The sequence below is a fragment of the Meles meles genome, chromosome 15, assembly GCF_922984935.1.
Source record: "Meles meles chromosome 15, mMelMel3.1 paternal haplotype, whole genome shotgun sequence".
Lineage (NCBI taxonomy): Eukaryota > Metazoa > Chordata > Mammalia > Carnivora > Mustelidae > Meles > Meles meles.
This window is the reverse complement of record NC_060080.1, coordinates 82,930,023-82,936,022: the sequence shown is the minus strand read 5'-3', so window position 1 is coordinate 82,936,022 and position 6,000 is coordinate 82,930,023. Positions and strand designations below refer to the sequence as shown.

At 50.1% G+C, this 6,000-nt stretch overlaps 1 protein-coding gene across 8 annotated transcripts in view; it reads left to right on the top strand.

Annotated features, from left to right (window-relative positions):
* Nucleotides 1-840: 840 nt before the first annotated feature.
* NINL (ninein like) overlaps nt 841-6,000 on the top strand; it is a 147,725-nt gene continuing 142,565 nt past the window's right edge. For all 8 annotated transcript variants that reach the window (XM_045979352.1, XM_045979356.1, XM_045979354.1 and 5 more), the window contains exon 1: nt 841-982. The gene's annotated coding sequence lies outside the window, so the exon portion shown is untranslated. The remainder of the gene's footprint in view (nt 983-6,000) is intronic.

The following is a 6,000-nucleotide window of genomic DNA, read 5'->3' as shown; positions in this document are numbered from 1 at the left end:
CTTTAACTCTGACCACAAGTTCCCTCTACTAAACACTCTCAGAGTCGAAAAAAATCCTTAACAAGAGGGCAGCAAGGCCCTACGTACCTCTCCGCCCATCTTTCACTTCTTTCTGGCTTCACACACCACACAATTCACCCTGCCACTCTTCCTGGCCACAAAGAAACTCATTGGGCATCCAGTAAGGCCTGGCCAACTGTTCTCCCGGACTGCTGCCTGCCTCCCTCCCTCCATTCTGGCCTTCACTTAAAATTTCACCCTTTTTCTGACCTTCCCTGGCCCAACCTCCTGCACTCCTTAAGCTCCTCTCTTATTTTGCGTCTTTTTGGCATTTATAACTATCTAGCATTTTTGCGTATTCATTTAAGCTTTTAAATTGTCTTCTGGTATGTAAACTCCACGAGGGGCAAGGATCTTATCTTATTTGGCCAACCGTCCCCGCATTATTACTGCTCCATTCTCGGTCCCTGGGACTACACCTGCCACTAGTAGGTGCTCAGTAAATACTTGATTTGATATATGGTGGGAAGACAGGAACCATAAGTTTTGCGTCTTCCGGTTCCTTCAACTGCGAATTTGGGGTATTACTACCTGGCTTGCGCCCTCGGGTTGTTCGCAGAAAATGATGCTGGAGTAAGCGCTGCGAACCGCCAAACTCCATTAAGGACGCACCGCTGAATTCCCAGGACCAGCCCGGGAGACTCCGCGCCCGGGCTCGCTGCTGCCCTGCCCTCACGCCCCCGCAGGCCCGGCGCCCGCACGCCCCGCCCACCCGGCGAGCCGTCTGGGGTTGGGCCAGCGGCGCCGGGCGCCTGGAGGACTAGGAGGCGGGGCCTGGAGGCTGCCGGAGCGCGGCGTCTGGGCCTCCAGACACAAAGAGCCGCCAGCGAGACGAGCCGTGGGTTCCCCGCGCGCGCTAGCGCCGTCGGCTTGCGCCCCTGTGCCCCGCGCGCGGGGGAGACCGGAGGCGCCCCCTGCCCAGGTGAGCGGGGCTGGGGCGGGGCTGCGGGGCCCGCCCCTCCGCTGCACGTGCGAGGGGCCTGGGAGCGCGCCCTTGGTGAGGGCAGCGGAAGAGGAAGGCGGGCGGTCTCTGGGGCTGCGCCCTGGGTAGTCGGCAGGTGGGGATGAGGGCGTCCGGGGCCCTGCGACTGTGGGCGCGACAGGATCGTGGGGCGTACCCCGTGACAACACCAGCTCTCGCTCGGCTCCCGGGGCCGGCCCCTGCACGGTATCTGTGCCCTCCCTTAGCCTCCGGGTACGGGACTCCAGGTTCCGTCAGTCTGACGTGTTGGCCGCCTTTTTCGCGTCACCCCGGAAGGCCGGGAGGGGAGCGCGGGGGCGGGAGGTCAATTTAAAAGAACGAGTCCCGCGGGAATCTAGCAGCTCCACCAAACCTTTGAAAACCAGGTTCTGCAGTCGCCGCCGTTCCTGCAGTGTGCGCGATCCTCGCAAGCAGTTTGCCGCTTTCCGGCCCCGGTGTTGAAGGGGGCTGCGAGCTCCTGGCGTGCGGTCGGGACGGGGCGAGGGCTGTGATCCTCGCTGATGACGCGGAGGTTAAATGGCAGAGCTCAGAGCTTGAGCCGAGGCCGCTGACTTTCCTCTGCGGACGCATGGCTGCCAGGGTCACCCAGATGTCCAGTCCCTCAGCCGCCCCCTTCACCTGCAGAGCTAGAGGCCCGGTTCCTCTGAGCAGGCGACTTAATCCACAACATGTTAAGATTTCATCCCTCCGTGTAGAAACTTTTTCGGATGTACCTGCTTCCTTTGGTTGCATCACGAGGTTGCCCTTGGGAAAATTGTTTGACATACCATGCCACTCTCAGGGACTCTAAAGTCTGTTGCTAGTTTTATGTGTTGTTCAGCAGTGTCATCCCTTTTCCCCCATTGGTGGGCTCAGTCGCAAATCCCGTGTAGGAGTCTGTCCAGTCTTTTTGGGTGTTTCACACTAATAAATCGTGCTCTGGAGTCTTAGGCCAAGCCGTCCAACAGTGGAGGGGGACGGGTGTCCAGGGCAAGAACTGTGGAGCTGGATGGCTTGGAGAAGGTCAGATGATGCTTAAGACTTCACCACCAGCACTGTCAGTAGGAGGGAGGGATTATGGCTGTCCTTGAATTTTTCTTAGAGGCCTTCAGTGGGATTTCCAGGTTTTCCATCTTGGACTTAGGATACATTAAAAAACAACAACAACAAAAAAAGGTACTTAAAACTGGTCTGTTAAACAGAACACTGAGCAGCCTCACAGTTTTATGAACTGTGTGCAGAAGTCTGTATAGTAAAAGAAAAGTGCTGAGGCAGTTAGATAAGTAGTGTACCATCATGCCGTCCCTTTTCTGTTTCATTTATACAACATCTGTTAGTGGCTTAAACTATTACAGTTTGAACTAGTCTATACTGGCAAAAAAAAGGGTCTTGTGTGTTTGTATGTAGTTCAGATTCAATAAAAAATAGAGGATAATCGGGGTGCCTGGGGGGCTCAGTGGGTTAAGCCTCTGCCTTCAGCTCAGGTCATGATCTCAGGGTCCTGGGATCGAGCCTTGCATCGGGCTCTCAGCTTGGCAGGGAGCCTCCTTCCCCCCTCTCTCTCTGCCTGCCTCTCTGCCTACTTGTGATCCCTCTCTGCCAAATAAATAAATAAAATCTTTAAAAAAAAATAGAGGATAATCATTTTTGCAGGATGAGGAAATAGCAAGCCTTCTCTGAAGAACCAGAACTTGAGATAACATTTAACACCATCAAATTAGGAACAGAACATTTTATAGAGGAAAAGTTAGGGTATGGACTTTTTTTTTTTCAGTTGAGGACTTTATATAATCTTTGATGGAAAACTTTCCTCTAACTATTATTTATCTCTATACGTTGTTGTTTACAGGGCTGCTCCGAGATGGTGAGCTGACAGTCATTTGCTAACAGCATGCTGGAAATCCCTTAGTGTTAATGTGTCCTTTGTTCTGGTCCTTAGTCCTTAGGAACATTCCGTGGGAGAAAATAGAGTAACAGAAGAGTTGCAAAGTTCTAAGTATTCAGCGTATTCAGATTCTGCCTTTTATGGTAGGAGACTTTTAGTGCTGGTTGGTGGGGACTCTGTTTTGGGGGAAGATGGCACATGCGGTGTTTGAGATTTGAGAGACCCCTCTGACCATATTCTTTCTGCTGTGGACACTTACCTCTGGATTTTAGCAGGAACAGGTGACTGCTAGATCTCTCTCTCCTTGCGTGGCTCAAGAAAAGACAAGAATAAGGAGGCAGAAACACCATGTCCTGGTCTCACACCTAGAGCTGGAAGTTTCAGAGGGGCAGTCGGGGCATGGTATGGATCCTGACTGGAGAGAATGGTGCCTTCTGACCTGGAAGGGCAGCTCCAGGGCCACGGCCAATTTGCTATCCTTTCCGTGGTCATTCTGTAAAAGGCTGAATAGCAGTGACTGTAACTAGACCTAAGATTTGGGCATAGCTAAGTCCTTGGCTTCAAGTACAAATTAAGAATTCAGGCTCAAGGCCAGAAATTTGGTTAATCACAAGAAGGAGGCCAAAACTTTGGGTCAGATTCTACCTGGAGCTATTTGGAGGCCTGCGGGAGCAGAAGGCTTTCCTCCCCCCCAACCTTAGGGTAACCTTGAGCCTCCTGGTAAGACTTTTTCTAACAAAGGATTTTTTTTTAAGATTTTATTTATTTATTTGACAGACAGAGATCACAAGTAGGCAGAGAGGCAGGCAGAGAGAGATGGGGAAGCAGGCTCCCTGCTGAGCAGAGAGCCCAATGCAGGGCTTGATCTCAGAACCCTGGGATCATGACCTGATCTGAAGGCAGAGGCTTAACCCACTGAGCCACCCAGGTTCCCCCACCAAAGGATTTTTAATGCTGCTTTCTGTAAACCCAGAAAGCAGGATGGAGAAAGAAAGAATGGAGGAATCTTTTTGGATGGTGTTCTGTGTTGATGAAAGTTAGAGCACGTAGCTGGCACTGCCTGTACTCCTCTGTCTCTCTCAACTCTGGATTATCCTTCCTTAAACTTCACGATGTAATGGCTTCTTGTTTCTCAAAGACTGGTACATAGTCCCCCTTGAGTTGAAATCATTTGTTCCTCAAATAAACAAACACCCTCGGGGCGCCTGGGTGGCTCAGTGGATTAAGCCGCTGCCTTCGGCTCAGGTCATGATCCCAGGGATCCTGGGATCGAGCCCCGCATCGGGCTCTCTGCTCCGCGGGGAGCCTGCTTCCTCCTCTCTCTCTGCCTGCCTCTCTGCCTACTTGTGATCTTCTCTCTGTCAAATAAATAAATAAAATCTTAAAAAAAAAAACAAAAAAAAAACAAACACCCTCTAGGTAATTCTAATGCACTCAAGTTTGAGAAACGCTGGCATATGTTAGCTTTTGTGCATTGACTTAGTTTGTATTTTTTTTTTCCCAGAGAATTTATTATTTATTTGAGAGAGAGAGACAGAGATAGTGAGAGGGAGTACAAGGGGAGAGGAGAGGGAGAAGAGAGGAGAGGGAGTACAAGGGGAGAGGAGAGGGAGAAGCAGGCTCCCTGCTGAGCAGAGAGCCTGATGCGGGGCACATCCGAGGACCTTGGGATCATGACCTGAGCTGAAGGCAGAGGCTTAACCAACAGACGAACCCAGGTGCCCCAACTTATTTTGTATTTCATGAGAGGAAACCAGCAGATCTTTTTATGATGTCACACAGGCTCATAAGCCAGTTATTTTATTTTGGGATCTATTTTGTTTAATAAGTTAAAATTTTGGTGTGTTGGAGTTTGTCAAAGTGGACATCATTTGTTCTTGTTAAAATGATCTGAAGGGAAATCATTCTTCACATTGTCTAGTTTTTTTTTTCTTTTTTTAATTTTCAGTTAAGAATTTTACATTTGTGGATGTCCATCAGTAGGGATATTTTTAGCTAAGGATGATGGAAAACACAACTCAGTCTTGGTTTAAACAGGTAGGGAAGTCTGGAAGGAAAGTATAGTACTTCAGGATGGGTTTTTCCAGTAGATGAACCAGTATTTGGGGGCCCAGCCTGCCCCTTTTTGCACATTGTCATGTTGGTGGTAGCTGTCTCACATTTGGAGGAAGAGGGAGAGTGGCTTCTGTGACTCTTTAAGAATGAGGAGGAACGGGGGGGTGGGGGGGGGACCTGGGTGGCTCAGTGGGTTAAAACCTCTGCCTTTGGCTCAGGCCATGATCCCAGGGTCCTTGGATTGAGTCCCACATCGGGCTCTCTGCCCCCCAGGGAGCCTGCTTCCTCTTCTCTCTCTGCCTGCCTCTCTGCCTGCTTGTGCTCTCTGTCTCTCAAATAAATAAAATCTTAAAAAAAAAAAAAAAGAATGAGGAACACACCCAGTGACCTGTGCATCATTGGCTTCTGGGCCATTGAACCAGTCACCAGCTAGAAGGGGGCCTATCCCACCTCAGTCTGTGATAGACTCCACACTTCCCTGCTGCTACTCCATGGAGGCAGGGTGCATGGGGCCTGTGGGAGGGCAGGCTTTAGATACCTGGTCACTGGAGGGCTTGTGTGGCTAACCACACAGGTAGAGTGTGTCCCTTGGGCCCTCTGCATGGCTTGTGTGCTGGCTATGCTGGTTGTCAGAAATGGAGCCCTGGTCTCTTGGTGATTTGTTCTTATTTTTTTAATTTTTTGAACTTAAAAAATTTTTTGGTGGCTGTTTTTAAAGCATGCTCTCACTGTGTACCAGGCTCTGTTCTCTGCTTTCGGTAAATTCTTCCATGTGGTGCTCATAGGAGCTGAGCCACGGCATGCTCTTGTTCCCATCCCAAAGATGGGGTTATGCTCAGATCCCATGGTACCAGGATCTGGACAGGCTCTCTGCAGATTCTCTGCCTCCTAGCACATGGGATTTCCAACTATGTGTCATTGCCTCAGCGACTAGATGATATCTGTACATGAAAAAGAAAGAGTTTTTAATGCTGATAAAAAGCTGTGACTTTCACAATCTGTCTAGATGTGTGAAGTGAGTGAGAGGTAAGGGAATCGG